This window comes from Neopsephotus bourkii, unplaced genomic scaffold (assembly GCF_033783945.1).
Source record: "Neopsephotus bourkii isolate Nb327-2 ecotype Australia unplaced genomic scaffold, CSIRO-AGI_Nbou_v1 NB_788, whole genome shotgun sequence".
Taxonomy (NCBI): Eukaryota; Metazoa; Chordata; class Aves; order Psittaciformes; family Psittacidae; genus Neopsephotus; species Neopsephotus bourkii.
The window spans coordinates 327153-338131 of NW_026901284.1; the positions used below are offsets into that span (position 1 = coordinate 327153).

The window sequence follows — 10979 nt, forward strand, 5'->3', positions numbered from 1 at the left end:
TGTGTTTAGGGACTGTCAGACATGGTCCAGTAAATGGAAGGGAAGCAGCTGATGCTAGGGCTGTTCAATTAATTCATCATTTAGGTTTAGCCACCAAATCTAGGAATAAAAAATTAAAGATAAATATTTTCCTAGAAAATTTACTTGGAGATTAGCCCTAAAATTGACTGAAACCTCATTATTTGCAGTGAATAAAGAATTTTAAATAATCTTTTTTCAGGTAAGTGAGATGGGATGCATCTGTCTAAATACAGCAGCCAATCTCTGATCAAGATCCATAATTTCCCACAGTACATAATAGAAAAAGTATTTCCCGGGTGTAGTTCAGCAATTTTTTTCTTACATATCCACTGTAGGTACATCTACTTCTCTTCATGGGATGTAAAGAGACTCAGATCACAATACCCATACTGGAGGAGTCTTATGCCACACCAATCTCACCTTCCTGTAAGTGCAAGCAAGATGATGTGATCTTCTGTGCATTTTTATTGCCCTTCAAATTGAAAAAGCTTCTGTAACTGCAGGGAAATATAAAAGGGACAGGGGGCTCATTCTAAGAAGAAAACTCTCAAAAATCAGTGAGGCACACAGAATAAATGTGTTGAAGAATAAACAGCTGGTAAAACAAAGGTGATAATAAACTTATTTTCAATTCATGTGAAAAAAGTATCAGTTGCTCAGAAACAGGCTCTGTTACTAGTAGTTTCAGCAAAAAATGGGGGAGACAACTGAATTTTAATGCTGTTCAGAGTTTCTTGGAAGTCCAAGTTCTTGATGAGATGTCACTGCTACGGTAAACAGATCCATTCAGTCAGTCCTAGTTAATACCTCAGATATTGCTCACAGAAAAGGTGTTTGGCTTCCACTGCGACAAGGTAGTGCTGCCAGCTCATAATGGCAATCTGAAGAAATCAAACATCTTCTTTTGATCTTCTTTATGTTGTGCCTGAATAAAAGTTCAGCAGAGATTGGTATGTTTCTCTATGTGACTTTAGAATGGGAAAAATAATTTCTTAACATAATTCCTAAAACACAGTCGCATCATAGTTTCATCTGTTTTCTCTTACAGCAAAGTCTTAACTGTTTGCATTGGGTATAAATATTTTTCACATGATTCATAGTTTATTATAATTAAAACTGTATTTCCTCAGGTCTCATTGGAATAATTAATTTATTTATCCTTACACATAAATTTTAGTGCTTTGCTTTTATCTTGCACACAAGAGGCTTCATGGGAATCAAGCAACAACAAAACCAATATGCCAAAAGTACATGTGCCTACTGCTGATAGCTGTTTCTTACCAGAAAACAGGTGATGCAGTACAGCTGCCTGTTTCTGTGGGCAGATCCCAAAGCTCCTACTGTGATGGACAATGAACGCGCCCTGCTAAGTAACACCTATCAAAACTTCTCAAAAACTTTCACCTTGTGTCAACAGTCTTTGAAACCTGAGTCTACAATTAAGAAAGCCAAATTTCACAAATATTGACCCTAGACTTCCTGGCTTTAGATATACTCACGCATAAAGTAAAAGTAGGTTTTGTGCCCATTAACATTGTTTCTTCATAATCTCAAGGATACTTCATACCAAGCCCATGCGCCAAAATAAGAGATATTGAAGTACCTTTACAATGCAAGCTCTCTAGAATTTGGCATTAGTGGTATTTTAGAACACCTTGGTTTTTGCTCTCCTGGACTTTCTTGCATCTCTGCACTACTCGGAGTTTTTCCAGCAAGAGGAAGCCATGAGAACTGATCTGTAGGAACAGGTTTGTGCTATTAAAAAGTGGCGTATCTCAAGTGTTTTCAAGAATCATCTTTTACCTCATAACCCCATGAGAAAAATGCCCCATTCTCCACTTGTGGGACACCAGAGGTTGCTCTCCTTTGGCTCATACCATGCTCTTCACGGACATCAGTTAATAAGTTTTTCTGTTTCCTCTAGATACTCCCTTTTTGTGTGTGTGTGTGATTTTTCTCTAAGATGTGTTAAGTAGGCAGTAGGGAGTCCAGGAATCAATGTTAAAGCAACTCTCTGTATCATTCCCTCAATCTTAGCTCTGGGCAGAGCAAAGTTTCTCTTTCTGAAGCTATTTAAAATAAAATACATCAGAAAGAATTTAATCTGCAAAATCCAGAACACTGATCTAGGAAGAGAGTATCTGTAACACATAATACACAGCATACAAATACACACTGCCCATTCTTTCTGCAAAGTGACTAAAAACCAGACTTTGAGGTTACTAACAAGAATTTTGCCTGATACACAATTAGCTACCTTGATGCAGGGACTGTGTATGTGACTCAGCTTGATTTAATTCCTTGCTTCCTTTTTATCTCATGTAAAAAACAAATGTGAGGTGTGTCTTTATAAAATTAATGGTCATCTCAGACAATTCACAAAAAATTAATAATCAGATATGAAAATAATGACCTAAAATATTGTCAGCTTTCAGTCTCAGGAATTCCTGAATTCGCCAATACAAAAGAAAAATAGTTGCCTGTTATCATTCCAGATGTTTGGGGTAGTATGTAGACCAGACCATGTCATAGGAGGAGAGGCTGAAAGAGCTAGGGCTCATCAGGCTGGAGAAGAGAAGGTTCAGGGAGAGCTCATGCTGTGTAAAATACCTGGCAGGAGGGTGCAAAGGGGCCAGACCCTTTTCAGTTGTGCCCACTGAAAGGACAGGAAGCGATGGCATAGCCTGAAATACAAGAAATTTCTTCTGCCATGAGGGTGGTCAAGCAATGGAACAGGTTTCTCATGGACCTCCCTCCTTGGACATATGCAAACACAACCAGGTACAACCCTAAGCAACCTGCAGTAGCTGAGCCTGCCTGAGGTGGGCTGGGACTGGACAATCTCCAGAAGCAGTATCAGCCTCAGCTCTGGTGTGATTCTACATGCAGAACCTCATTAGAGGTACTTTAAGAAAAGCTGTTTATTTCAATAAGCTGCTTACATTCTGTGTGCTCAGAGGCAGAGTATATACAATCAGATTCCTTCAATAATAATAATAAAAAAAGCTAGAAACTGAAATTATAATAGTCTTGTCTTTCAAGCAGAGAAAATACAATGTTGGCATCTGACTCCCAGAATTTAAGGTCTTGAAGAGCAAAATACTTTTGCTGGTGAGTACCTTGGAGTATTTCTTTTTAACTACTGCCAGAAATTAAAAACATACTATTTGTGAGTACAGTCTGCCTGCTAAAAGTACTTATGTATCTGTATATTTATCTTTTTGTCTGCAGCTTTGGTAACTTACTGAAAATCATCCAACATACATCTGGGTATTTACACCAACTTATTTGTTGTGCATGATGTACATGATGACTGATCTGAGCCAGGATTTATTACCTTCTGGCCTAAAGTCTGGGTAACTAATTATCTCCATAGTAAAGTGAAGCATGTTTCTCATTACATGTAACTAATTACTGGGAAGGAAATGTGATACCATACTATACTACAAGTACAGTGTACATGCACTAGTTTTCTGGTACTTTGAGCTCTAATAGAAACAACTGTATCTCCTTCCTGCCCCTCTCCCCAAAAACATAAAGGAGAAGAAAATCAGAAATATATCTAGAAAAAAATATTTAAGATGATCCTTCATTATCTGAGACGCTGTTGAGCAAGACACATAACCAGGTTTCTTATCTTTGCTCTGAGGAAGCACAGCTAGGACACAAAGACAGACTTCCAAGCCATTCCCCCTACAAAACTAGGGGCTTGTATTTATATTTTATTGCTGCTCTTTTCAGCTGAGAAATTCAACAGGATCTTAAGCCCGTTAATGAAGGATCAAACATGTGACTGCATGTCATGGCTTGCAGCAGGGTGGAGAATTTGCTGCTCCCACAGGAGATCAAGCCCTGTGACAAACGCCATGATGAAACAGCTCTAATCAACAACAGTGAGGCTGGCCTGTTACAATAGCTGTCATCCCTCTTACTGGAAAAACAGCATTTTAACAATAATCCCATTTCATCATCAAACCGTTTGGGTACCACAGTTCACAGCTGAAAAGAGAAGCCACATATGCCTATCAGGATATGTAAAAATTGTTCAACATTTTGAATGTCAGTATCTCTAGAGGAACAAACAACCTGAAGCATTTTATACCCACACTGAAAGAGCATATCCTCAGCTATCTCTAATGGGCTGAAACAATATACACTGTTGGTAAATCTGAACTTTGAGGGAGTTTAAATCTAAAAAAATAAGTTTAAAGGCTTTTTTTGTGTTTCTAAATGAATGTCTTTTGTGAATAACATCTTTTGACTACCCGATCCAAAAAGAAGGTCACCAGATGGCACTATTACATATTGTCTTTCTGATTTCAGTCTCTTAATTCACACAGAAAGTTTTCACTTGTGGAAGAACTGGTAATATTGTTACTGTAGCACCACATTTATTTGGGGGCAAGTGTGATGAGTAGCATGTCTGCTTTTATCTCTGTGATCTTTACGAATTCTTCCACAGGAGGAGTCCTCTGAGAACCAGATGCTGTATCACAGATTTAAATACAGACATAAAAAAAAAGGAAGTGACTGTTCTATTAGTTATGTCCTTCTCTGCTCAAGAACTAGCATGTATTTGTAATGGGAACACATCACAGCAGGAATGCCCACACATTTGGCTATGCTGATTTCTCCTCTGTGGTAGCCAGAAATCCTCTGCTGTCATTATACAGAGATTAAATGCCCTAGGCATACTGTAAATATGTACTTTTCTCAACTATACTGACGGAGAACCAGCATATCCAAGCTGCACCTTGGACCCAATTAAAATGCATCTGCACACCTATAGACGACTGTCAAAGTTGACACTGGAACCTCTCTCTTGATTGTCCTTAGCTCTTTCTTTAAAAACATGAGCAGAATTATTAACCTCAAGACTCCTAATTGATATGACACTTTTACAAATGGCCTAAGGAACACCTGATACGTGTATTTTATAATAGCAAACCATTTCTCATTTCTGTGGCTACTAATTTGTGATCCACCGATGTGTGAGTTATGATTAATTCCATAGTATGTTAGAGGAATAATTTAGGACAGTAATAGACTTGCTAATGCTTTAAGGCTGTAGAGTTCCTTTTATTTTTGTTCAGATACAGTTATGTTGAAACCTGATATAAGCTGCATATTATTTTTCCCTGACTCATAACACAAAGAAATAGACTCAGCAAATTATTATTTTACTTTTGACATATCCCTTTATACACATTTTTATGAACTATATCTCATACTCCAATAAACTCATAACTGGAGAAACAGTGAAAAAAATCAGGCCACGAACTTTCATGTGATGAAAATAGCCAACTGTCACAGAAAGTCCTGAACCACACATGGTTGACTGGATATACCTCTGACCAAACGCAGTCACTCCTCTTATATCTTGACTATGATTTTTTACAATAGTAGCATTACTAAAAGAAGTTTACTCATGACAAGTGTATCACTGGCATGCTGTGTTGGAGACAGTAACAAACTTGCTAAAGAAAGAGACCGGGAAACATCAGAAACATGACTGTTTCTGCTGACAAGGAGCCTAATTTTCAGTATTACATCTAATCTTCTGCTCTCAATCAAACTTTTCCTCCTAAATTCCAATTTGGAGGGTTCACGTTGGCCTGGGCATATAAGACGCAAGTGGATCTAACCAAAACCAACAAAACTGACACCACAGGTCCACGGAAGCACTGCCAGCACTCATCACACAGCTCAATCACATGAAAACATAATTTACTTTCTAAGATCTTGTGCATTTTACAAACAATAAATTCACCCCATGCACGTACTATTTTGTCTATAGTAGTACCATATTTTGAAACTTGCTGAATAATGCTGCAAAATTTTTCACAGGAAATGGTGATGCATTTTACCAGTAGTAAAATTCATAAACACAGATTTACTTTGTATACACTTCTGCTCACAGAAATGAGCAATTCTGCTCAACACTAAGCTTTATATTAATGCTATGTAGCTTCATGAACTTAAGAAAGCTTCTTAGATTAGGAGCATAGCACACACCCTATGGCAATAGTTCTGTATTTCTTAAGCCTAGAAAAACTAGATTTATAGCAAATTCTCCTTGCTAGGGAGGTTAATATGGGACAATATAGGCTCTCTTCCAAAACAAGAAGTCAGAAAGGTAGAGGACGCCAACAACAGTTTGAAAGACCTGCTTCTCTTTACCACAATGTTTGCTACCAAGCACCACCTTAATGATCACTTTCTGTAGAATATGCTGCAATTACTTAAAGTTGTTCTAGCACTCTGAATGTACCCAAAACCCATTAAAACGAACAACGGTGATACCCATCTACTGCAAAACAGAAAGCTGGTCTCATGCAGTTCATCACCTTTCTGCAAGGTGCAATCCCTGGCTGATGTTTGGACCTGAAAGAACAGGTTATTCTGCTCTTGGCATCAGGAAGCACTTTGCTATGTAGTCTTTTATAGGCTGCCAGAAAGGGTTAATTCATGTCTCCTTGCCAAAACCTGCTTGTTTTCCTTATTCCCCCTTTAAGAAGCTTGGTGAAAATTGCAACCAGTGCTGGCCCTAGAAGAGGACAGGGAGCAATGGCTGAGGCTTGGCACTGGCCAGTCCCCCACACCTCATCCCCTACACTCAAGAGAGGTGCCCAGGAAGGGAAATACCTTTCAGCTCAGTAAAGATCAGTTTTTCCATGGCAAATGGATAGCGTTACATACTGTACAAATTCTGTGGTTAGTATTGAAATAACATGTATAAAAATGAGGTATGGCATAAAAGCTTTAATATAATGGGAGGAATTTTGCCTTATAAAAATACCTGTTTCTCATTATTAACTTCCTATCCTTCCTCTTTTATTTTACTCTTTTAGCCTTACTCTTTTTTCTTATGCTTACACAAGATGATGCTATAATTGCTACTGCGACAATTCATTGACGATGTCAAAAAAGACTGGTGTCCAGAATACACTGAAATAGGAATAGATGACGTTCTGCATTTCACAAGTGAAATGCCACTGTTTTCTTGCCATATGCAGACATTGCAGCACTGATTGTTTTAATGCAATGACATTCAAGGACACCCAGGGTTGTTTTATTTTTTCCACAACTGAATAAGGCAGGCATATGATTTCACAAGATTGAGGGGATCTGAAAAATGGTGACAGAAATTACTTGCCCAAACTCAACCAACAAGTCTGAATAAGCCGCAACTGTAATCTGATTTCATCAGGGGACTATGTGCACATACGCTTCCTCACAGCAGGCTCTATTCTCTCACTATATTGTAAAATATTTGTATACAACAATTAGCATACAATTGTGAAGAACAAACTTCAAAAGGCAGTGAAAAGCAGATGGAGCAAGAACAACGTAATCTGAATTTTCATAATTAATCACTCATTTTTCCTTTGGAAGCTGGAGTTGCACAGTCCTACTATGGGTGTTTCTTATTACTTTAGAGACTGCAGACAATTTCGTTAATTCATTGTAAATGTTCAGTCTTCCACATGGAAGGCTAATTAAGATTTAATTAACTGATTCATTAATTAGTTAACTAATACTGTAATTCTCTGAAAGTTAAAATTATACCTCCTCTTATCAAAAAGATAACCCATAAATCTGCTCTGAATGTTAACACTCTCTGTGGCTGCAGTGCCAGTGACTTTTCTATAAATACTACGACTCAATAGCTTATTTGAAACATGCACCTCTTTGGAACCACATGTGGTATCTACATACTGACCTGAATAACAAGGAAGCAAATGAAATGTTCACAGACTTGATTAACATCTAAATAAGCATCTTATTTTGCTTAGTGGCAGAGAAAACCAGTACTTTTAAAGTACCCCTATCTTTAAGGTCACCCTGTGCAAAAACACATCAGGTTTTCACCCTCACCACAACCTAATGTAATTTCAGGTGTTAGAAAAGACAATGCAATGATATATATCAGCTATTGCAATAAAAGCACAGGAGATGGCTTTTCAGATTTTACCAACCTATTGTTGAACGTGACAGCTCAGGCTAATTTTGTCCAATTTCTGGTTAGGAGAGGATTAATCCTTATAATGAAAGATATATGTGACTTCATTATATTATATTTATTTTATTTTTTATTATATTTATTATATTATAATAAAGTCACAATATTGATGGGGTATTGGCCGATTACCAGCTGAACATGAGCCAGCTTGTACCCAGGCAAGGCCAACAGCATCCTGGCCTGTATGAGCAGTAGTGTAGCCAGTAGGGCCAGGGCAGTGATCATCCCCTTGCCCTTGGCACTGGTGAGGCTGCACCTCAAATCCTATGTTCAGTTCTGGGTCCCTCACTACAGCAGAGACATTGAGGTGCTGGCGCAGGTCCAGAGAAGGGCAATGGAGCTGGTGAAGGGCCTGGAGCACACGTCCTTTCAGGAGTGGCTCAGGAACTGGGGTTGTTTAGCTTGAGGAAAAGGAGTCTCAGGGAAGAGCTCACCACTCTCTACAAATATGTGAAAGGAGGTTGTAGCAAGATGGGTGTCCCTTTCTTCTCCCAAGTAACAAGCAACAGGACAAGAGGAAATGTCCTCAAGCTGTGCCAAGGGAGGTTTAGACTGGATATTAGGAAAAATTTCTTCGCCAAAAGATTTGCCAAGCATTGGAACAGGGTGTCCAGGGAAGTGGTTGAATGACCACCACTGGAGATATTTAAAAGCTGTGTAGCTGTGGTGCTTAGATATGTGGTTTAGTGGTGGACTTGGCAGTGCTAGGTTAACAGTTGAACTCAATCTTAAAGGTCTTTTCTAACCTAAACGATTCTATGGTTCTACAAGAAATGCCCACATTTTCTGACTGGTCACAGAAGTAAACTGAGGAGACTATTCATACGTCAGTCAGGACAGCTAAACCAGATTATTCTGGGGACAAGAGCTGGATTCTGGAATTGTCAAAGTCTTGTACTTCTCATCTGCAATTGTGAATGCAGATCAACTAAATCTGAGAATTAGTTAATCTGCTTTTTATTTTTGCTTACTATTATTCCATAGGAAGACCAAGTTAATTGCAGAGAAGAGCTCTTTTCCACTGTATCACTTACAAAAATATGCCTGTTAGTTAACTGCAGAACAGTAGCTTTTCCTGCATTTCAGAAATAACTGACTTTACCACACCCAGTATTCCCTTTAAAGAGATGGACCCCCTAAAAATTATGAAGAGAGCAGTGATTTCTAGGGATGAGTTGTCTGACTCAAAAAAAACCCAACAACTATTATGGGCTCACCATGTAACAATTGCTTTGAGATTCATCAATAATCAACAAACTACTCACATGACAGGACAGACCAGGCTGTGGAAACATTGAGTGCCTTTTTCCAGTTCAAATCCAAGGGCACAGAAAGCTGATAAAGCCTGGTTTGCTTGCTCTGAAACCTAAAGAAATTGCTTTGTTTGTTTGCTAGAGATGATTTAAAATGGAAGGAGAGCAGCTCAGAGGCTTGGGATTAGACCAGAGAAGCAGCAAGATTATAATTCTCCATGTCCACTTTTGGTCTTAATTTCACTTTCATCAAAATCAAGAGCAAAACTTACCATTAAGTTAAATTCTACCTTATAGTCAGTTTAGTCGTTTCCCTCACAAAAAAAATAAAAATAAAAAAAATCTTGGAATCATAAAAATCCACACCTACATGTTTCTTATATTCCAATTTCCTTTTTGAGGAAGGGAGAATAATGTTAAAGATGGGAAGAATTCTTAAACAAGAAATCTGCTGACATTTCAAACTTTGGCAAAAATGGCTGCTCACAAGATTATGCTTACCAAGATGCTTCAAAAATAACATGCCACTAAATTACAGCCTCCTTACATTCAATTTAAACATCCCCTGTTTAAGTTTTAACCCGTTGCCCCTTGTCCTGTCACTACAGTCCCTAATGAAGAGTCCCTCTCCAGCATCCTTATAGGCCCCCTTCAGATACTGGAAGGCTGCTATGAGGTCTCCACGCAGCCTTCGCTTCTCCAGGCTGAACAGCCCCAACTTTCTCAGCCTATCTTCATATGGGAGGTGCTCCAGTCCCCTGATCATTCTCGTGGTCCTCCTCTGGACTTGTTCCAACAGTTCCATGTCCTTTTTATGTTGAGGACACCAGAACTGTACACAATACCCCAAGTGAGGTCTCACGAGAGCCCTCAGAGTAGAAGGGCAGGATCAACTCCTTCAACCTGCTGGTCACACTCCTTTTGATGCAGCCCAGGATACGGTTGGCTTTCTGGGCTGTGAATGCACACTGAAGCCAGCTCATGTTCATTTTCTCATCGACCAGCACCCCCAAGTCCTTCTCCACAGGGCTGCTCTGAATCTCTTCTCTGCCCAGCCTGTAGCTGTGTCTGGGATTGCTCCCACCCAGGTGTAGGACCTTGCACTTGGCATGGTTAAACTTCATGAGGTTGGCATCAGCCCACCTCACAAGCATGTCAAGGTCCCTCTGGATGGCATTCCTTCCCTCCAGCATATCAACCAAACCACACAGCTTGGTGTCATTGGCAAACTTGCTGAGGGCACACTCAATCCCACTGTCCATGTCACCAACACAGTTGTTGAACAAGACCGGTCCCAACACTGATCCCTTAGGGACACTACCCATTATTGGTCTCCAGCCAGACATTGAGCCATTGACCACAACTCTTTGTGTGAGGCCATCCAGCCAGTTCTTTATCCATTGAGTGGTCCACCTATCAAATTGATGTCTCCCCAATTTAGAGACAAGGATTTTGTGTGGGACAGTGTTGAACACTTTGCACAAGATGACATCAACTGCTCTACCCCTGTCCATCCGTTCTGTAGCCCCATCATAGAAAGCCACCAAATTGGTCAGGCAGGAGTTCCCCTTAGTGAAGCCATGCTGGCTGTCACCAAGCACCTTGTTGTTTTTCATGTGCCTTAGCATGCCTTCCAGGAGAATCTGCTCCAAAATTTTGCCAGGCCTTACCTCCAGACCATT

The 10979-nt window shown here is 39.5% G+C and overlaps 1 long non-coding RNA gene across 1 annotated transcript; it reads left to right on the forward strand.

The window, feature by feature from the left end:
- Window positions 1-330: 330 nt before the first annotated feature.
- Window positions 331-968, forward strand: LOC133213218 (uncharacterized). The gene is made up of 2 exons (XR_009725732.1): window positions 331-447; window positions 750-968. It is a non-coding gene; the product is annotated as an uncharacterized LOC133213218 (long non-coding RNA).
- The last annotated feature ends 10011 nt before the right edge of the window (window positions 969-10979 follow it).